Here is a 23777-nt window from a genome sequence, read left to right as displayed (position 1 = left end):
ATCTTCAAGATGTGTGCTTCCCCCTCTTCAGTCTGGGCCCCACTAGGCAGGGACAGCTCTACACCCCTTATGAGCATGAAGCAGCTCCCAAATATGTGACCTTTGCCCCTTTGTCCCAAATAAATTTGGGGTGTGACTGCTTGAGAGAGGAAATTATGTAATATAGCTTCTAGAGGAGACAGCAATGATTTTGAGGTTCCATGACCTTCGGGGGCTTCTGTTCTAATAACAAATCAGTGGTTCTAAATCTTTTGGCTTTGAAGTCTATTTCAGAGAACTCCCTCACCCAACGTAAGAATACAAATGTGCTAACAATCTGTCAATAAACATTACTGTCTGTTGGTCAGTGATAACCAAATTCCAGAGACTCCTTGGTCCTACCTTTAGGCCATAAAATGACCATATCTATAACATGAAGAACTAGATAATGTCTCTGTTTTTGTTTCTTTGATGAATTCTCTTGGAATTTAGAAAGCTTGTAATGGTATCACAATTACAATAAACTTTGCCCTTTGGCGGGAAATGGGTTCAAGCCTACAAATTCTTTTGAGACACCTTGAAACATTGGTCTGGGACCCCAACTTACTGAAGGTATATAAATAACACACACACACTCACATGATGTAAGATGTAATCAGGAATGCTATATATAATCTAAACATAAAACACTGATTAAAAAAAAGATAAATTGAATGATGAGATAAACATTAGTTGCTCATGTGTATATTTAACCAGTACCAAAAAATGACAATATGATTTAGATTATTTAATTTATATTGTATTATTAAACTGTCAAAGTTATATTTTACAAAGCTGGGAAAATAACTAATTTCATAGTGATGGGATACAGCTTCTAGGGGAAATGTGGCAGTAGCCCTGAGGCCACTGGGCCTTGATAGTGTCTAGTTCCATAAACATTGCTGATCATCGGATGCATAATCTGCTGCTCAGTGATAACCAAATTCCTGAGACTGAAATAGCCCAGGGAATAAAATTCAGGACTGCTAAGGTGTTCGTAATTTTGAAAAGCGTTTATTACCGGCTGGGACAGACCTCTCAATAGAGTTCCATCCCAAACAGAAGTAGAGATAGGTTTATAAGCATTCTTGTTCAGCCTTGTGGTTACATTTGACGTTAAATAGCGACTCGACTTTCCACTTACAGGGAGAAAAAAAGGGGTCTTACAGGATGTAAAGAGAATACAAATGGCAGATGTTTGACATAGATTATTGGACTACAATGGCAGATGTTTGACATAGATTATTAGAACAGGTCAGGGTTATCAAACATTGTTAGGCAAGCATCCTATAGAATAAACACTTCTCAGAGCATGGTTGAACAAGCACTTCATAGAGCAAAGCATTTCTCTTAAACTAGTTGAGCAAACATTTCTCTGTGAGCCCCAGGCCCCTTGATCTAAGACTCGGGGAGGGGAGGCCAATCTTTTGTCCATTTCACTCCCCCCTTTTTACGTTCATAGTTGTGACTCATCTGAGGCCAATGGGAAATAAGTCATCTGGAGGAGGAAAAGTTTCAGGGTCTGTATGCGATCCTGAATGTAAGAGGTGAGGCACTTAATTATGCAGGGAGTTATGAGGAGGAAGAGGACAAACAAGAGGACTGGACCTGCAAGTCCTGAAAGGAGGGTAGTCAGCCAGGGGGACCACTTATAGAGTGACCGATACATTGAATCCTTATGACTGGCCTCCTGGTCATCCAACCGCTTATGAAAGGAGGTGAGCGATTCCCTAATGACACCTGACCGATTTGCATAGAAGCAACAAGATTCTCCCAGCGCCATACACAGTCCCCCTTGCTTCATGAACAGCAAATCTAACTCTTGGCTGGTCTGTAACACAACCTCCGCTAGGGAATCCACTGATTTTTCTAAATGAGTAACGAGACTTTTCAGTGTTCTGATGTCTGTATCTACCTTAGAGCTCAAGAGGTTGAAATCTGTGTTCCCCTTAACCAGAGCTGCTGTTCCTACTTCCACTGAGCCTGCTACACCTATCCCTACTAGCGGCGGAACCAATACGGGTACCGCTCGTTTTGAACGAATCAATCCAAAATGTTCCTCAGCTCCCTCTTCAGAATAAAGGAACACTTGGGGCAAAACATGTACCAGGATGCAAAGTTCAGTACTCTGATGGAACCTGAGCTCCGAGATGCAAGGGGTTAATCCTGCGGTACAGGCAAACCATGTGGCAACGGGGGCAAAAAGCCAATTGGAAGAATGGTCAGCAGGAGAAACCTGCAACCTAAACTGACACAGTTCCTTGTAAGGGGATCGGGACCACTGAAAATTCGGGGATGCTAAACAAGTAGCACTGCCTTCTACATCTCGTAGGGTCAGGACAGGTGGATGTCGGTTTCCTCTACAACGCGGATCGGGGCCGATATATGTATCCGACAGACTTTGCTTTCGGATGGAGCTGTCATTGTCGCCCAAGACCGCTGTGGTCCCTAACCCTACAAAGAATGGTGGTGCTGGGTTAAGGCACAGCCAGCAAGAGGAGGTTAAGTTAGGGCTAGTCTGATTTAAGAAAGCAAAGACAGCATCCATGATGCCCAGCATGGGGGAAAGGTCTAGGCTGCCAGGGTGTAGGGCTTGTGGATTGTCTTTCTTCCCAGACATATTGTAACTGGACACCTCATTAGCGCCTTTCTTCCCAGACCCTTTGTTACTAGATACCTCATTAGGGCTATGGGATACAGGTGGTGGTGAGGGCAAGGCCGATTTTCCTTCAAGAATATGATCATTAAGCACAGGGTTAGGCCCGATGGAAAGGGAGGGAGTCAGTAGGGTGGTCTTCTGTAAGGTGAAATAGCCCCCATTATCATATCCTTTTGAATAGACTCGGAATCCCCATGACTTTCCAGTCTGCCAATAGTCGGCGGTCCAAGTTTTGATATGAAGGGTCATTGGATTACAAGAACCTACTTTACAGTTTGGATTTTTAGGGCTCACTCGTAACAGATTGATATTTGGGTCCTTGCCCTCCCTGCCCAGCCAACTGGCAATGGTCTCACAACCCCAGGTTCCACAATGGAATTGATCTTTTCCCTGACATTTTGAAGGCCCATCTGAGGGACATACATAGAAACCATGATCCCGGAGGGCCCGCTCATGCTCATCAGGTGCTGGCACCCCTTTCCCACACCCTGGATCTGCATTCCATTTCCCTTCATCATCAGACCAAGTCATTGTATTCTTGCTCCCCCAATCATTTGCTATATTCCAATCAGGGCCTAGCAGGGAGCATAAATCAAAATATAGGATTGGCTGGCCATATGTGGCACTGAAGGCTACTACTGTCCCATCATTGGTTCGAGTCAATGTCCAGTTATATCGAGTAGGGAGGTAAGGGTTATTCCCTAAAGCTAGGGGTAACAAGACAGAAATCAGGAAAAACATTATTGCTTAACTAGGCGCAATTTCAGGTCTCCAGTGGGAATGGATGTCCAGATGTCCGGGGCCTCTGTTTTCTTGATATGTGACCGGTGAATCCAGGCTTTTCGTCCTGCTACTTTCACAGCTGAAGGGTTACTAAGTATCACTTGGTAAGGTCCCATCCACCTGGCTTCCAGGGAAGATCCTCGGGGCAGTTTCCTGGTGAGGACCCAGTCTCCCGGTTCGATGTCCAGATTTGTCAGAGACTCAGGAGATGCAGGTTTGGCTGCAGCACGGTACAAGTTCTTTAGAGCACTCTGGACTTCCGATAGAGTCTGTAAGGACTTAAGCCAAGATTTATTAGTGAAATTGAGGGGGGGTTGTTCCCCTACATGGGGAACAATAGGATGAGGTGCCCCAAACAGAATTTCAAAAGGAGAGAGAGACACACACACACACACACACACACACACACACACAGAGAGAGAGACAGAGAGAGAGAGAGAGAGAGAGAGAGAGAGAGAGAGAGACAGAGACAAGATGGATTGGGAATACACCGGGCCTGGAGGGCAAAGGGAAGGAGACTCACCCAGGACTCCCCAGTTTCAAGCTTAAGTTTAATAATGTATTCCTTGAAAGTCCTGTTCATCCAACTCTGAGATACCACTACACACCTGTCAGATTGGCTAGAATGACAGGGAAAGATAATCCGGAATGTTGGAGGGGATGTGGGAAAACAGGGACACTAATACATTGTTGGTGGAATTGTGAATACATCCAGCCATTCTGGAGAGCAATTTGGAACTATGCTCAAAAAGTTATCAAACTGTGCATACTCTTTGTTCCAGCAGTGTTACTACTGGGCCTAGATCCCAAAGAGATTTTAAAGAAGGGAAAGCGACCTGTATGTGCAAGAATGTTTGTGGCAGCCCAGTTTGCTTTAGCCCGAAACTGGAAACTGAGTGGATGCCCATCAGTTGGAGAATGACTGAATAAATTGTGGTATATGAATATTATGGAATATTATTGTTTGTTAAGAAATGACCAGCAGGAGGATTTCAGAAAGGCCTGGAGAGACTTACATGAACTGATGTTGAGTGAAATGAGCAGGACCAGGAGATCATTATATACGTCAATAACAATACTATATGATGATCAATTCTGATGGACATGGCCATCTCCAACAATGAGATGAACCAAATCAGCTCCAATAGAGCAGTAATGAACTGAACCAGCTACACAGAGGGAAAGAACTCTGGGAGATGACTACAAACCACTACATAGAATTCCCAATCCCTCTGTTTTTGTCCACCTGCATTTTTGATTTCCTTCACAGGCTAATTGTATACTATTTCAAAGTCCGACTCTTTTCCTACAGCAAAATAACTGTATGGACACATATACATATATTGTATTTAATTTATACTTTAACATATTTAACATGGATTAGACAACTTGCTGTCTAGGGGAGGGGGTGGGGGGGAAGAAGGGGAAAAATTGGAAGAAAAGGTTTGGCGATTGTCAATGCTGTAAAATTACCCATGCATATATCTTGTAAATAAAAAGCTATTAAAAAATAGTCCTGTTCATCCTTTCTACCTGCCCTGAACTCTGAGGGCTGTAAGCACAGTGAGGTTTCCACCTAATTCCCAAAAGTCTGGATAAAGCTTGGATTATCTGAGAAACAAAAGCCAGTCTGTTGTCTGATCCGATGGAGTTAGGTAGTCTGAAGCTAGGAACTATCTCAAAGAAAAACTTCTTAGCTACCACTGTTGCAGTTTTGGATTTTGTAGGGGACTCCTCTGGCCATCCAGTGAAGGTGTCTATGAACACCAGGAGGTATCGGTATCCCCCAACTCCTGTCTCCATTTCAGTGAAATCCACTTCCCAATGTTCACTGGGAAGGGTACCCCTGGGTCTGTTTGCAAGGACTGGCTATTGTGGGGCTGGGTTAATTTTGGTACACTCCAGTCATTTCTTTGCCACTGATTCTGCCACCTGCTTCATCCTAGCACTGTAAAAGTGGCGGGGTAAGAGTTCATAGAGTGGAGTGCCCCCCAGGTTTGTAAGGTCATGCATACTCATTATGAAGGGCCAGAGCATTGTTCTTGGAAGTATTACTTGGCCTTGGGGTGTTCTTCTCCACCCATCTAGTCCAATCATCCCATCTGCACAGTTGTCTTGATATACTGGTTGTGGGGATAGAATTCCCTTGGGTCTCTGGATTGTAGCTATGGAGATGGTAGGGATTACATCTCTGGTTGCATCCACCCTGGGTGCTGCATCAGCAGCTTTGTTCCCTTTAGAAACCGGGTCCTGCTGTCTGGTGTGGGCCGGAACATGTATTACTGAGACTTCTTTTGGGAGCCATTGCGCATCAAGCAAGGCTTGGATCTGATCTTTATTCCTCACTTCTTTTCCCACCAAAGTCAACAAACCCCTTTGTTAATAAACATAGCTGTGTACATGAACGGGTGCATAAACCTTGGGAAGGGGACAGAGTCGCATTCCTTCCTCATCATGCCGGACTGTCCCTATCCCCTACTTGGGAGAGACCTCCTGCAGAAGGGTCTATGGTTTATGGTTCGGGAAGTAGTGAGTGGCACTGGGACTTTCCTGTGGCTTCCTGAACTTGGGCAGCTGTCCCTGAATCAACCAGAAAGGAAACAGGATGACCCCCAACATCTAGCAGTAACCTCGGCTCTTGGGCGTTTAAAGGCATTATCATTATGGAGCCAGGGCCTCCCTATTGGGGATCAAGGGGGAGTAGTGGTTCACCGGGCTGACGGTTCGGGTGTTCATTCTTCCAATGACCAGATTGTTTGCAATATGCACATTGGTCCCAGCTCAGGTGTGACCTAGTCATACCCCATCCCCACCCCTGCTTCCGGGTGAATCTGGAACTCCCGTTTCCTCGGGGTCCTCTGGGACCAGGGGTCTGGGCTTGAGTTTCAGTCAACATGGCAACCACTGCCTTGGCGACAGTCTTGATTTGTTTATCAGAGCTGTCTTCCCTATTGTTAAAAACTCTCTTGGCCACTTCTAAGAGTTCTGTCACCGTCTTTCCCTCAAACCCATCCAACTTCTGGATTTTCTTATGGATATCAGGAGCCAAATTGGACATGAAATGTATAACAATCACCCGCCGATTGTTGGGATCTTCTACATCTATAGAGGTGTAGGTTCAGTAGGCTTCCATGAGGCATTCTAAATACCCTGCAGGGGATTCATCTTTGCCCTGTCTAATTTCACTAAGTTTAGACATGTTGATTTCCTAGCTGCCACCCGCAACCCTTCTAACAGAAGCTGGCGATACCTGTCAAGAGCCTCCTTACCTTGGTCGGTATTGGGGTCCCAATCAGGACGGGATTCGGGCAGGAGGCACAGGTGATGCGCTAAATCTGTTGTGGGGTGGTCGTCCGGGTTGAGGACCCGTTTTCGAGCCTCCCCCCGAATTCTTTCCCTCTCTTCGGTTGTGAAGAGAACACGGAGGAGTTGCTGGCAATCTTCCCAAGTGGGCTGATGGGTATAAAAGACAGTTTCCAATAAGGAAATGAGGGATTGTGGTTTCTCAGAGAAGGGAGGGTTTTGTTGCTTCCAATTATACAGATCGCTGGTGGAGAAGGGAACATATACCATAAAGGGGCCAGCCTGTTTCCCACTGGGAGGAATCTGTCACAAGGGGAAAAGTGCTGTGTGGGACAAACCCACAAGGGTAGTAGGAGTGGAATGAATGGAAGGGTGTTCAGAGGTAGAATCTGTGGCTTCCAACACTCAGTAGGTGGAGCCTCCCCTAGTACGGGGAGGGGATAACACAAAAGCAGAAGAGGAGCATGGGGCGGGGGGCACATAAACAGCAGCTGAAGGAGAGGAATCAAGAGGGGACAGAGAAAGAGAATCCACTGGGTCTAGGGTCTCTGAAGAGGAAGGTAAAGCAGAATACAGAGGGTTTGGGGGAGCTAGAGTGTCCATACCACCTGGGTTCTCAGATTTTGTAGCGGTTTTCTTTGTCTCAGAGACCCCAGTACTAGGATGGTCCAGAACTTTTATCTGGACTCTGCTAGAAGGGGGTTTGAACTCCAACCAAGCCAATATATATGGGATCTGATCAGAGGACCCAGTTCCCCAAAGATATTCTGTTTTACGGGCCTTCTGACTGAACAAGTCAAATGTTCTTTCAGGGGCCCATACCACTGCAAAGGTGGGCCATTCCAGATGGCAGAGTGTCTTGTTGTTGACCAGAACTGACCTTCAAACCATACCCCGTGCTATGGCATGAAATTGTTTAAAATTTGCAAGAACCTCCTGGAGGGGAGTCGGGGTCTAAGAAGCTCCTTGACCCATTAGAGCAGAAAAGGACAAGGATGAAACACAGACCAACAAAGCACAAACATAAGATAAGGGCGGCAATGTACCACCGTAAAGAAACAATCAGGACCTTCTCCCAGCGTCCTGTGGAGGTTGTTAGTAAGGGTGTCTGCCCAAATGAAGTCTCATCTGCTGAATCTAAATCAGGTAGGTTCTTGTTACCCTTTTTGTTTAATTCTACTAGCAGGGTTTGAGAACTTTGACAATCCCCTGATTTCTAAGGGAAAAGTCTTTTGACCACTTTGTCTTGTGGCTTTTGCTTATGAATTAGTGCAACAGGTTAAAACAGGCGATTTTATCTTAAAACTTTAACAGAGCTCTTCAACCAACAGACAAACAATCACACTGGACACACAGGACAAGGACCACAACCAACAGAACAGACAGACTAATCACACACAGACAGAACACAAAACACATATTCCAAGAAAAAATGCCCCCAAAAAGGTGCTCAGAACCAGATCAGACCAGACGTGTCTTAGACCCTCAGAACCATTACACGGCATCCCGTGTGCTGGAAGTCAGCAAGGGCATTTGACACTGTATCCAGCTTAGCCACTTGCTACAGATACAGAAGTACTCACCAGACCAGACAGGTGGCTGCAAAAATTATCAGGCAGCTGCAGGGGCCCCTCAAAATCTGAACGCTCTATGCCAGTTTTGAACCGAATTCAAAAATTTGGGTCTCACTCTCTTGGACCGCAGAAAGAGATTACTGGAAACTGGGGCCAAGGAACGTCTCTCGGTGACCACCCCCTAGGATCCGTAACCTCTTTTGCCCTCCAGGGAGAGGGACTGGCTGTCAGACCGGGTCAAAGGCTATCTCGGTGGGACCTCCAAATGAAACAGCCCAGGCAATAAAATTCAGGACTGCTAAGGTGTTCGTAATTTTGAAAAGCATTTATTACCGGCTGGGACAGACCTCTTAGTAGAGTTCCATCCCAAAAAGAAATAGAGACAGGTTCATAAGCATTCTTGTTCAGCCTTGCAGTTACATTTGATGTTAAATAGTGACTCTACTTTCTGCTTATAGGGGGAAAAACAGGGGGCTTACAGAATGTAAGGAGAATATACAATGGCAGATGTTTGACATAGATTATTGGAATACAATGGCAGGTGTTTGACATAGATTATTGGAATACAATGGCAGATGTTTGACATAGATTATTGGAATACAATGGCAGATGTTTGACATAGATTATTGGAATACAATGGCAGATGTTTGACATAGATTATTGGAATAGGTCAGGGTTATCGAACATTGTTAGGCAAGCATCCTATAGAATAAACACTTCTCAGAGCATGGTTGAGCAAGCACTTCGTAGAACAAAACATTTCCTTTAATCTAGTTGAGCAAACATTTCTCTGCAAGCCTGAGACCCCTTGACTTAAGACTCAAGTAAGGGAGGGGAGGCTAATCTTTTGTCCACTTCAAGACCATTTCTCAATTCTGGGGAATAGAAACCCTCCCTGAGTACTTCCAAAGCTGCAACAGCTTGGGGACAGAATAAACTGAACAACTAAAAAGTGGAAAGTGTATTTATCCTCGCTAATCCTGTTTTATAATATTTTGCATATGTAATTTAGAGAATTAGGCATTTTCATCTCGGCTAGAAAATTAGGAGGAAATTACAGCTAAAATTATTTGGCTATTATTTTGGAAAATTCTAAAATCGTTAAATAAGTTATTTGGAGCTACATCATGTTAAACCTAAAATTGGTAATTACTGTGTGGAACAAGAATTAACATGGACATTCATGTTCATAATATGGAGGTAGCTAAGGGCTTCTGTGAGAACTCCTATATACTTGGACAGGCACTGGCTATCCAGTATGTAGATGATATCTTGATATATTGCCCAACCTGAAAGGGTTCTCTGGCTGATGCCACAAAACCCCTTAACTTCCTGGCCCCCCAGGGCTATGAAGTTTCTTTGTCTAAAGGCCCACTTTACCTTTCAGTCTTTTGAGCATTTGGGCCATGAATTAACTCCCATTTCCCATCCTCTTACAGTGGAAAGGAATCGGACAATCTTATCATTTCCAGAATCTACCTTAGAAGAACAGCTGTGTACTTTCCTGGGCATGACTGGATTTTGTAGGCTTTTCAAAGAATGGTTTCTTTGAGGAGACCCTCCCCTGCCTTAGAGCAGAGGCTGCCATAGCCCTTCTAATTGAAGAAGTCTCTAAGCTCACCCTAGGCCAACCATTGGAGTTTCTAACTCCCCACCAAATTCAGATCATTTTTGCCCTCCCCAGAGCTTTAGAATTGGGGAAAGGAGTGAGAGTGAACATTTATACTGACTCCAAATATGCCTTTCATATTTTGCATCTCATGGGGCTATATGGAAAGAAAGGGAATTTTAGACAGCCAAACATTTCTCCATTAAGTATGCAGGAAAACAATTACTACAAGCTGTCCATGGACTTAGAGAGTTGTCTGTTATATTTTAAAAGACAACAGAAGGGGGATTCACTTCGGGCCAAGGGAAACAGGCTTGCAGATTCAGCTGCTCGTGCTGCTGTCTATTTTGCCCCTGACCATGGCACCTTTAATTCGCCAACTCCCTGACTCTTATACTCCCCAGGAACAAGCCCTTGCTAAAGAAAGGGGGTACATCCTTTCCCCTTCTGAGTGCTTTCAAACACTTTCTGGCCAACTTCTAATCCCAGAGGCCAGCCAGTGGAAAATTCTCTTTGGCCAACACTAAGCTACTCCCTTGGAGAAAAAATGTTTTCCAATACCTTGTGAAACCTATTTTCACTGGTCACAAGCTAGGAGAAACAATTAAACAAGTCTGTCATGCCTGCCCAGTTTGTGCCCAGGTAAAGCCTGAAAAGGCTCTTAAACCCCCTCATCTTGAAGCCTATCCAGAGGATGGGAACATACTTAGGGAGGACTGGCAGATGGATTTTCCACATATGTCCCCTAGCAGGGGCTTCAAACTGCTTTTGGTTTTTGTTGACACCTTTACTAACTGGGTAAATTGGGTAAAAAAATTATAAGACTGAAAAGGCTCAGAGGTTTTTGCTAAAAGATCAAATCCATTTAAGATTAATTATCTTCACTCTGCATATTATCCTCCCTCCCCAATGCTTAATGCCTTTTAAACATTATGGTGCTTGCAGCCTAAGCCACTTGAGCACTCCTTTCACTGCCTATAACGCCACTGTTTCACCCATTGCTCCTACTCCTTTGAGGAGACCAAGCAGGAATTTGGGGGAAATGCTCTTTGGTATTTATCCTAGGAAAAATTGTCTGTGAGACATCAATGATAGCCTCATCTAACCCTCTAAATCTTCCTCTAGGTGGGGTTCCTGGTTACTACCCCTAGTAATCCCATATTAATTTTACTTTTGTTTATTTTTTTTTTTTGCTCATTTTTGACCCTTGAATTTTTAAACTGCTGTGAGATTTGTTTCTTCTAGACTCCAAGCCATGAATTTACAATTACTTGTCACCCCTGAATGTAGTCTGCTACATGATTCTGATACTCAGAACTCCCTGGATGCTGCTGCCACCACTCTCAAGTCATTTGTCTCCCCTCCTCAGTCTAGACCCCACTGGGCAGGCCAGCTCTATGTTCCTTATCAGCCTGAAGCAGCTCCAAAAGATGAGATCTCCATCCCTTGTCCCAAATGAATTTGGGTCTGGACTACTTGAGGTGGGAAAGATGGGATACAGCTTCTAGGGAAAATGTGGCAGTACCCCTGAGGTCACTGGGCCTTGGCAGTACCTAGTTCTACAAACATTGTTGACTGTCAGATACATGATCTGTTGGTCAGTGAGAACCATGTTCCTGAGACCCCTCCTACTTCTACCTCTGGGCCATAAAATTAGCATATCAATGACATGAAGAACTAGATCAGTTTGTCTCCCTGTTCCTGGTTCTTTGCTAAACCCTTGTGGAACTTAGTCTGTTTCAATTGGCATTATAATTACAATAAACTTTGCCCCTTGACTTGGAGATGGGCTCAAGCCTGCGAATTCTTTTGAGATACTTTGTGACACCAGTGTGCAACCCCAATCTTTTGGGGTCTCCTTTTGAACTCAACAATATGGTCGAATGAAAGGTCAAGAATTGCAATAGTAATAATGAAAAGAAACTGTCAAGTCTCTCTACCAGATTTCAAATGACTTGGAAATGGGTAAGCAATGGAAAAGTTCGTCAATGAAACAGATCAGATATAAGTTATATAAAAACAAAATATAATAACAAACCAAAAACCAATATTCTTGGGGTTTCACTTGCAGCAGCAGACATCCCCAGAAGCCTAGATATTTAGGGGGACACTCATGGATCATTTAAGTGCACTGGGTAGCTTTTCTTTTTTAAATTATTTTTATTTTATTTTTTTTTTGCTGAGGCAATTGGGGTTAAGTGACTTGCCTAGGGCCACACAGCTAGGAAGTGTTAAGTGTCTTGAGACCAGATTTGAACCCAGGTTGTCCTGACTTCAGGGCTGGTGCTCTATCCACTGTGCCATCTAGCTGCCCGCACTGAGTAGCTTTTTGATTGGGCCCAAGATAGGGAATGTCCTGACAAAGGTAATGTCCTTCTCTGAGGATGTTGAGTGTAATACTCACATCTCATTTTTCTCTGGGATGCTGGGGGAGCAGGCATGGTCGAGAATGGGGCCATTTTTTTATTTTAGAGATACTTATGCTCCCCAAGATTACAAAGGGAAACTGATATGACATTAGGAAAAACAACTGCATTTTCTCCCTGTGTGTCTCCATTTTACCTCTTGACTGTCTCTTCTTCTCTCTGCATTTTAGTTTTCTTTGCAACCCAAATTTTCTTAAAAGTTAAGCTTTCTTTCCAGACTACTAACTTGAAAAAAGTGGCATGTATTAACTTCTCTTCCTTCCTGACCAAGTCAAATACTCTACCTCAATAATTTCAACCTTGAATTCTTTCAGAATCTGAGCTGCTTACACTCTGGTATCCCAACATCTTTGACAGAACTCCCCAGCATTTCTGGTGCTTCTCCAATATGAGGTAGGTTTAACCCCTTCTCCGGGGCTCCTGTACAAACACAAGACAACATCTACCCCCTACAACCAGTCCAATCTCTCAACTAAGATGTGAAGAATCTCTGATGCAAAAAGGAGCAACCTACCTTTTTGCTTCAAGGTGTTCCTGTTTGGGGCCATTTCCTCTTGAAGGAAGAGAAAAGCTGGTCGGGAATGGGACCTCTGACTTATTTATTGCACAGATTTGACTTTTTACCTCTTGATTCCTCAGAGGAAAGAGGACTAATAAAATTGGGATTCCCATCTACCATTTGAATGTTGCACTCCCATCTCATATTATACTTCTTCCAGCCTTATCTCCAACTTCCATGGGGATGAGGATTGGTGTCCTCCAGTAATGAATATTTACACACCTGATCATGCTCTTTTAATCAGTGATTCTGAACCCCTGAAGATTATCATCCAAACTACATTCCACACCCATACCACAATTAATTATTCCCATCCTCCTCCACCCTCTCACCCCTAAGTAACTCTCATGTCATCCAACCTATGACTTGTGGAATACCTATTCCAAAGGCAACAAATTTCCTTTCATTCTAAATTATTTCTTCGCCCATTTCTACTGTAGGTGTTACTGAAACCTGGCTATCCTAGATGACACCCTCTCAAGTCACCTTTCCTGGCTGCACCTTCTCTCATGCTCAGTTCGCTGTTCAAGGTAGAGTTAAAATATTCCTCATTTCCCATTGCCATTTCCAGATTCTCCCCCTACTTCTTGTCACCTCTCTCCCCTTGAGGTTTATGCTATTCTTATCTAACACCCAACCAAAATTCTGCCAGCTTGTTGTATATAGATTATCAGGTAGCTACTTTTCTCTCCTCAGTCAGGTTGGCACATGGTTCACAATTATTCTTTCCTCTTCAACTGCTGCCCTCAGGACTCTATCACTCTAATCACCCAGATCCTCAATCTACTCACTTTTGACTCCACCTCACTTCAGCTACATACAAATATGGTTATATCTTTGACCTTGCCATCACTCACAGCTATACCAATTCCATGATGAAAAATTCTAAAATCCCCTTCTCCAACCACAACCTATTGACTTTTCACCTCTTCCTCTGCCTTTGCTTACAGAATCCTACTCTTTGTCCACACCATTATCTCCAATCCCTTGACCCTTCAATTATCTTCTGTGCCTTCATCCCTTAACTAGCCACTCCTCCCACCATCTTAATCCCTTGTAAATTGTTGATACAATTAAACTGTATATGGTCTTCCATTCTTGAATATCTAGACCTCTATATTGCTGACTGGGTCCTATCCAAGTCTCAGCCTTGGAATACTCCCACAAATAATCCCACAAAAGATTGTCTTACCTCCTCCACATGTGCTGTTGAGTGAAGGTGGAGAAAATCATAGAAGCATTCTGATTTGGTCCAGAAGTTACACAACCTCAGCTGGGCCTTCTCTGCTGCTAGACGATCTTATTATGATTTGGATTTGATTTTATTTGTGTGAAAGTGTTTTGTAATTGTGTTCATATAGTTCCTGGGGTTTGTCTTGGCAGGTAGACACACAAATATTTTGTCTACAGGGTTTTTTTAAATGGAATTGCTCTTTCTATCTTTTACTGCTAGGCTGTGTTAGCAATACATAGAAATGCTGATGATTTGTGTGGGTTTCTTTTATGTCCTGCAACTTTGCTAAAGCTGTTGTTTCAAGGAGGTTTGTGGATGATTCTCTAGGACTCTCTGTACCAAAAGAGTGACAGTTTTATCTGTAGGCAATCATATTATATCTCTTATCAATTCACGATCCTACCCTCCACAGCAGGTCTTCCCATCCTTTTCTTCTCTCTTCAAACCTCTTGTGGCACCCCCTTCCACCCCCCCCTCTCAGCTGAAATTCTTCTTCCTCATCTGTGACCACTTAGATTCTTTCTACCATTATCTCCTCCTTCACTCTTCCCCTGTAATTAGGGGGCTTTACTCCATACCAAGGAGTAAATCTTTTATCTGTTCTAGCAATGCTATTTCTTCCCATGTCCTCCAATAGACTGCCTTGTCACTCCTATTTTCACTTATTTTCAATCTCTCCCTGTTTCCTGCCTACTAATAGGACCATGTCTCCCTTATCCTCAATAAACTCTCACGTGACCTGTATTAACCTCTATTAACTATTGTCTATATTTCTTCTGGATTTTGTACCTAAAAATCCTCAAAAAGTCCCTCTGTTTTCTCTCTTTTCAACTGTCTTTGTAACAATTTACCTTCTGGCTCCTAACGTTATCATTCCACTGAAACTGCCGTCTCCAAAATTACCAGTGATTTTTTAGTTGCCAAATTCAATGGGCTTTTCTCGATCCTTATTCTCCTTGACCTCTCTGTAGCCTTTTGTATGGAATGGAGAGATAAGGTGAAGAGCTTCCAGGAATGTTTAAATTCTTTTTTCTGTATTTTATTATTCATTATTTCTATGTCTCTGTGACCTGCATAAGTATGTTGTGTGTTAGCTAATATTTACTTAAACTTTAGATATATTTACTTAACCTGAAATGATGACATTTATCACTATTCCATGTTATCAATATTCAGATTATTAGTTGAATGCTGTTAGCTTAGTAATCTAAATTTTGAAGGTCTGTTGGCACCCATGTCTAACATTCCATTAAGGGGAGAGGGCACCTAATTTTTTAATGCTCCCAACTCCAATCCATCTTCCATTCATCCACCAAAGTAATTTTCCTACAGCAGGTCCTATCATGTTATTGCCCAAGCCCCAACTCCACCGCACTCCCTATTGCCTCCAAGAGCAAGTACAAAATGCTGTGTGACATTTAAGGCCCTTCATATCCTAGCCATCTTCTACCTTTCCAGTCTTCTCACACTTTATTCCCCACCATGTACTTATTGATCTAGTGACAATGTGCTCCTAAATGTTCCACAGATAGAACACACTATCTGTGGGCATTTTCTTTAGCTGCCCATCATGCTAGGATTTCCTCCTCTCCCCCTACTGTCTTACCTGACTTCCTTTAGTTCTCAACTAAAATCCCATCTTATAAAGGCAGACTTTCCCAGCCCATCTTAATTTTTGTGCCTCAGTTATTTAGTAGTTCTTCTACATATGATTTTTATATTGGTTTTGCATGTTGCCTATCCCATTAAAATGTAAGCTTCTTGAGTATAATTGTCTTTTGCTTGTTATTGTATGTCCAGTGTAAAAAATATGCTTGGCATATAGTAGGTACAGGATATTTATTGACTGATAGCAGACTCTTTATATGTAGATATTCTGAATGATATTATTTTCTCCTTTCCTAACATTTGATTTCATTTCAAGATTTGTCTCTTCAAAAGTTCATTTCATCCTGAAAATTTGGCTGACTCGGCAGGGTGTTTTGGCAGTGAACAAGTGGTGAGTGAACTTCCTGTTCATGACTGCTTTCTAGCAGCTAAGTGAACCTGACCTTTTAATAAGTGTCCATTCCAGGAAATGAATGCCTTGGGAAGTAAAGTGCTGTGAAGAAACTGGAGACTATGTATTATAAATTAAAAAATGGGGAGTCCATGCTCTGAAAAGATCCTGCCTGGATGTCCACTGGCTAAAATGGCACAGAAATAGGGGGAAATCTGTACATAGCTGGCAGGTCTCTATCTCAAGAAGTTAATCAGGTATACAATGTTCCCATTTGTGAAAAGTCAGAGGCTACAGGAAGGTTCATTTGAAGTAGGTTAGTTAGTATATTCAGAGGGATTTTGAGAAACTTTGTATCCCAAGCAAATGAATTGCTGATATGTTTGAAATGGTTATTATTCCTCCAACCATTTTAAGAATGATTTGGATAGTCAGAAAGAAGAAAAAATGGAAGGAAATTGAAAAGGTAATACAGTTAAAAGCTCTCTCTCTTCAAAACCTCTGTTCAAATAGGGCCTTTAATTGAAAAATCATACTTTTTTTTTTTTTTTTTTGCTACCACTTGATTTGCCTGTTGATCTGGTGGGAAGAGAACATTTGTGTAAATTTTGACATGTATTTTGCATATTCTATATCCCAGAGGGGGTGCTTTTGTAACTCCAATAGGAAAAGGGTGATTTAGGTACTATGTGGCTTCGGGTTCAGGAAAGGGACAAGGGAAAGTGCAGTTTCACCCCATGATGGAAAAGCAAGCTGAAATGAAGGAAACTCAGTCTGGATTGTGGGCTCAGTTGAGGAATGATTCTGGCTTGATAATCAGTTGTTCCAAGGTTGAACAATGGCCATGCATTAAGTAATTCTCTTTCTTTAAAGTTCAGATTAGAGGAATGCATTGAGTAATGGAAGATTTGGAGAAATAAGGACTTATAATAAAAGTAGTGTGCTTGCAGTAACTGATTTTACTAGTAAGAAAAGAAAGAAAATTAGATAAAGTTATCTATGTATCAGGTTTCTCTAAATTTAAGCATTCCTATAACTCATCTACTCTCACTTCTAGACATCTGCAGGAAGTTTAAAAGTATTTATTCCACCAAAGGGTCCACTTTAATTCATTGTGCTTTCCCAACCTTTAGCCCACGCTTGGGTCCCCAACAATTGTGGCTCCTGCACATCATGAAAATGCTGGTTTGTAGCTCATAAAAAGATAAGAATATAGATGAATTTGTTCACATAGTAAATCATCACTCTCTCATACTGCTTAGAATGATTTTAATAGAAATATAAACAAACACAAAGATAAGGAAGTAAACAAATTACTGGAGAAAGTAGATCAGAAAGACTTCTAGCATCATCTAAATCACACTGGAAAAGAATATACACATTTTACAGTAGCACATGGAACTTTTACAAAAATTGACCATGTCAATTTAGGACACAGAGATTTTCTAAACAATTGTAAAAACACAGAAACAGTTCATAAATTCTTTACAGATCATAAAGTTTTTTCTTCAGATCATGACATAGTTTTGAATTTAGTAGAAGCATTTGACAAAGCCATTAAATCATATCTCCCCTAACATATGCAGAGAGCCAGATCCAGATGATTCAATTATTTAGAGAAGAACCAACTAGGTATCATTTGAGCTTCAGTACTTAACCTTCTGCATTGAGGCAATAGGATGTTGCATTATCACCAATAAGCTGTTTGCAACTGAAAGTTACCTCTCTGCATCACAGGTTCCCCTTCATTTTATAAGCAACGCCACAGGACACAGCACTGAAGCTCCTAATGACTATTTCTGCTTGGGTTTTGTTCATCTGGTGCCTACAAATACATTTTTGAGGGGGCACCTACAATAATGGCAAATTAAAGCAGACAATTTTGTGGAGATTAAAAGTCAGAAAATATTTGTGTATGAACGTGGTTTTACTAAGACTGGACAAACAGAGCAATTGCCACAAGGTGCACCCTAAGATTTGAGCTAGGAATGCAGAGAATCAGGACAGCAAATAAGCCAACACCAATTGCCTGTTATTCTGGAAACTCTGACTCCCAGATCAAAGTGCCCGCTCATAGTGTGCCAGTTAGTCAACAAGTATTTAAGTGCCTCCCATATTCTAGGCACTATGCTAAGTACTGGGGATACAAAAGAAGGCAAAAGACAGTCTCTGCTTTTGAGTAGCTTGTAGTCTAATGGGGACGACAATGTGCAAACAACTATGTACAAACAAGCTACATGCAAGACAAATTAGAGATAATCCACATAAGAAAACACTAGTTTTTAAGGGGGCTTGGAAAGGCTTCATGAAGAAGGTAAAATTTTAGGTAGGATTTCAAATAAGTCACAGAAGCCAGCAGGTAGAAATGAACAATGAAAGAATTCCAGGCATGGGGGATATCTACTGAAAATGCACAATCCTGAGAGTTTCATGTGCACGGAACATCAAGAGGCCCATATCACTGGATCACAAAATACACAGTGGGGGAGTAAAGAGAGAGGCAAGGCTCTGAGAGCTTCAGTGCCAAAGAGCGGCTTTTCTATTTATTCTTCAAAGTCTTCAAAATGACTTCCAGTCACTGAACTTTATTGAAGACAGAAATATCTTTGCCCACTCTTCAATTTACATTAAATTTGCCAGCGTCCCAAAGATGGATAATTTCTTTCTGAAGCAAAAGACTCGGGTAGGTATTTGGAGACTCTATTTTTCTTCCAGATGTGTTCTAGTCTTTTTAACGTTCCTGACTACTATTCCAGTTTTAAGGGAGCCAGCTCTGGAGAGTTCCGAGATCACCAACAGCTTAGCACAAATAATGTGAATAGATCTGAGGGTCAGTCATCACCTTGTGCAAGGGGTACAACAGAAGATTTCTTAATTATAGCTTCCCTGGTGACAGGAAAATGGAGAGAGGCAGCAAAGTAAAGCACAAAGATACACTTTGGGTTCTCACTACAACAACTATTACATTCCTACCAGGCTCTCAATTTGTATAATAAGAAGTAAAAAACAAAAAAAACAAACAAAAAAAAACAAACTCCAAGAAATTAGACAGGTTAGCAGTTTATCCAACTCATCCATAAACAAATTAATTTCTTCTCAGGTTCCTTTATTTTTTTTTCTCTAGATGGTCCCTACACACACACACACCCACAATCACACACACACACACACACACACACACACACACACACACGCACACACACATTTTTCACAATTGTTTTAATTCCTTTTCACAGCAAGCCCAGCTTTCTGGGCATTCTCGAAGTCGGCTCTCTTACTCGATTCCTTTTGCCTTCAGTTCCAGCTTGACTCGTTGCAGATAGGTCGGATCAGGGTAACCAAAGTTTTCCGGCCCACCGAATTGTAGAGTTTTGTGGTGAATATCATTCCAGGTGATCACGTCCTTAACACCTAATGCCTCAGACTGTCCTATGGTGAAAATCAGCCTTTGGTCAAAAGCTCTTCTGAGAAGATTCAAAACCTGCCGTCCTTCTTCATTATTGGGCAAGTACGCCACTCGTCTTGTTCCTTCATAGTGTTTTCCTGGATTGGGATGTTCTTCTGTCTGGATGCCTCCCCGCATGTCATAATGAATCACGATAGTGCCACACGAATTGTAACCCGGAAGCGAAGATGTTCTGTAAGACGTTGTCATGGTTCCATCTGGCTGATTCCCTTTCATGATCCCGTAGAAAGTCTGGCAGACAGGGCACACCGGCTTATGTTTCATGGCCTCTTTGATACAAGGGCCACAGAAGGCATGCTTGCACTTTGGGAGGACTTCTTTGTGGCGAATGATTTCCAGACAGATGACACACTCTTCCTGCTCTTCCTTCTTCTCCTCTTTTCCTAAGTCCCCACAGCGAGGCAATCCCTTGAAGGGAGGTAAAGCCATCTTGAGATCATCACCATATTTGTCCAAGGGGGTTCTGGGGTCTCTGTTCCGAGTCCCTCTAAGAGAAAGAGCTGGCCCTTGTCTCTGCTGAGAAGGACCTTCAACACTAAAATATCTCTTAATATATTTCATTGCTTCTGCAAGATACTTGGGCAAACCAGTCAGTGCCAGTTCTTGTCCATTCCAGTCCAAGTTGACTTGGGGGTGGTTTCTTTCAACATCTTTAAGGAATGTTTTTTCTTTCCAACCCTTTTTGTCTTGGATTAATGATTTCAGGACAATTACTTCTTTGACAATCTGAGATACGAGCATCTGAAAGACATCGGTAAATTCTTCATAAGCATGTGAACAGAGGTCTAAGTTTTTGTGTTTTGGTTTAAATACAATGAGAGTTTTCCGAGTTTTGGGTTTGTTTATCAAATCCATTACGGTGTCATATTTTTTCTCTATTTCTCTGATTTCTTGATGCAGAAGACGAAAGTGAACGGTCTCGATCTCAATTCCATTCTTCATCTTGTTTTGGGCGACCATTATTTTTGGAGGTTGTTTGCAGGAGAAGTTTGCTTCAGTGAAATGCTGAGCTTCTAAAACATCTTTCCGGTGTCCCAAGAGGATTATGGTTTTTCCTTCAACTTTACTATAGATCTTTTTAAACATGTCAGTCAGTGTTTTTTGAGCTTCGGGTGCCAGCTTCTCATTTGTGAAATGAACCACCTGATGGGTCACATTCTGTATTTCCCTCTGAAATGCTCTAGTAAAAGCTTCTTTTGCTGCTTTTCTGTCTCCTGACTTGCTTGTCTTGAAGTCTAAACACACATTGCCTGTAGGATATGCCACGGTATTTTTGATATGTACTTGATGCTCCCTTTCGATTCTGTCCAGAGTTTCGGCAAAGAAATATTTAAAATATTCATACAAATGTGAAGGAATTGAGATAAGGTCTGACTCTTCTGCTGCTCTGCGTTTTGGATTGGAGTGAGGAATAGGATTGTCATAATCACTTGGCATTTTATGCTCAACTTCTCTTGCTGAGGCCGAGTGGGGAAACTCTTCTTTCTGGTCACTTCCCAGCATCTTCTCATTTAAGAATCGATTAATTTTTTCAATATCTTGGTAGTTGCCAATCAGTGTCTCAGTTCCATCGTGGCTTCCCTCTATTCTGAGATTTGGGCACAGGTTAATAATTTTCTCCTTTTGCTCTTTGGAAAGCTTGAAGTTCATCTGGGCCTCCAGATGAAGAAATATCTTTTGAAGCTTTTTTGAACTAGTCGCACCTCCTTCTTCTGGGTGCTTCTCATCTGGGGATTCCTTTGGGAGAGAGGGAGTCTGAAAGGAAAGCTGGCTAATGTCCAAAGAGTTGCTTTCTCCTGCGTTTTCATTTGTTTCTACAAAGATGCTCACATTGGATGTAGCACTGATGGCCACAGAGTGATCTCTCTTTGCTATCACACCTTCCTTGGCTTGTCTTTTATAAAACTCTACCCAGAAAGTGCCTTCTCGGGGACCGGGTTTGACCTTGCACTTGCCTCCTCCAGACCTCCATGGGTTCTGGAAATACTTTTGCAGCTTCCTTTCTATTCCAGAGTAGCTCTCAGACACCCGTACCAGGACCCGGTACAGCGGGCTGTGGGCAAGGCTGCCAGTGGCCATCAGAGCAGGAGAGGGACTTGTGAGTCGAAGATCAGGGGCTGTGACGATTGTTTGCTGGGTTCTGGAAGGGGAAACTAAGAAGCAGAGAGGAGAAATGAAAGGGTGCTGTCAGTTACCTACCCCCATTTCTCCATCCAGTCCATAACTAAATAAAAATAGTCATTGGTTCAGACAGCTCAAACATAAGACAGAGAACCATATGACAACTTAACAATGAAATGCTAAATAATGACAAATTTAAAGAATATTTAAAAAAACAAGGAATTATTTGAAGAAATGATGATGATGTAGAAGAGACAACATCTAACAATTTCCACAATGGAGACAAAGCAGATCTCAGGAGGGAAAAAAAAAAAAAAAAAAAAAAAACCTCTACACAAATTCTTACAAACATACATTAACATACATTACACACATAGAAAATAAGAGGAATAGTGAACTGAGCACAGAGATATCAGGAGAAACAGATAAATTGAAACCAAAAATACTACAAAGAAACAGTGAAATAGATAAACCTTTATCTAATCTAATTAGAAAGAGGGAAGAAGATCAAATCAATAAAATAGCAAATGAGCAAAGTGAAATAACAGAACCTGAAGAAAAAAATTCAGCATATTCTATACAGTCTTATCCAAAAATAAATTCACAATTACAAGATACTGGAATTCCCCACACAAAGGAGGCTAGCAGTTTAGAGAAAGCCTTGGTATTTAAGTTACAGGGGAAAGGGGAAGTCATGGAGATGGAGAAAGGACCAATCCTTTCCCAAATGGGAGGAGAAAGCACGGATAAGTAAAATGACAAAATCATCATTTTTCCCCTTGGAAATTTCTAGACCATTATCATCTATAAAGGTCCTATCTGTAGAAACAGTTTCTCAGTCCAGTGGAGATGGACTAGTGTCTGTCTTGACTCCCAAGGACACACAGGGAGTACAGCTTGGGGTTTAAACAACAAATTTTGTCAGCAAGGTTGGGGGAGGGGGCTTCATCCTTGACACATTCAGGGCTTCTTGCATACTCCAGGTCCAGTGTTTCTGCAAAATATGGCAACTCAAAAAGACAAGTTCAGCAGACCCCTTAACAACTGTCTCTCCCCACATTGGTCAAAAGTAACCACTGGTTTCACAATGACCACTCCGTATATATGTAAGTATTAGTAGACAGATGAAAAGCCCTAGTACTTAGTTGTATGAGACATGAAATAACTACACCTTTAGTAAAACATTCTTGTGGATATTACCAGGAAGGATATCTTTAGACAAGAGAAAGAAACTTTCACAAGGATAAAGGTCAACAAACAGAAAGCTAACAAAAGACCTTGGACACATCATGTCTGAAGGCTGACACGGGATAGTTCTAATTACAAAGTAAGATCAGAACCAGAACCGTAAAAAAATCTCAGTACAAGTCATAGTAAAAATGTTCAAAATTAGGGATTAATCCAGAGAGGAGATTATGCGACATCAAGAATACCAAGACAACTTGGTATTCAGATACAGAAAGTAAAAGCCAAAGAAGTACAATAATGGACATTGATATTAACAAACATTAAGTCACCCTGCAATTTAGTAATCTTTCCCAATGTTCATACAATCATCACATTTCAAATCTTGAATTTCAGACATCCCATGTAGTCATCCATTCTCTGGCACATCTCTTCTTGGGGAAATCTTGAAAATATTGTGGGCTTAGGGCCGCCAATTCAGTGAATTTCCTTTCTGCTTTCAAGTTACTTGTAAAGACTGCTTAGATGTTTCGGTTAAAATCTTCTACAATACAGATCTCAGTACAAGATTTTAAAACTGGTAAAAGTTTACCAGTTTACTTCTCTAACAATTAGTATGTGTGGTAGAACTCTGAACGCTCTTACTTCTGAATCTAATCAATAACAGAGCTCCAAGGAGAACATCAAAATTAGAAGCCTAAAACTTCAGAAAATTAGGTTATAAATTTCTATTTTTATCTAATAAAATACATAATAATAATCTAATAACAATATTTATCTAATAAAATAAAATAAAAATGTTTCATCTAATAAGAATATATGTTTATTTAACCTCTGTACC

General features: G+C 41.8%; 1 pseudogene; it reads right to left on the bottom strand.

Annotated features, from left to right (window-relative positions):
- Positions 1-1016: 1016 nt before the first annotated feature.
- Positions 1017-23777, bottom strand: part of LOC100913823 — a 45657-nt pseudogene continuing 22896 nt past the window's right edge.

The sequence above is a fragment of the Sarcophilus harrisii genome, chromosome X (assembly GCF_902635505.1).
Source record: "Sarcophilus harrisii chromosome X, mSarHar1.11, whole genome shotgun sequence".
NCBI lineage: Eukaryota > Metazoa > Chordata > Mammalia > Dasyuromorphia > Dasyuridae > Sarcophilus > Sarcophilus harrisii.
This window is presented reverse-complemented; position numbering and strand designations above follow the sequence as displayed.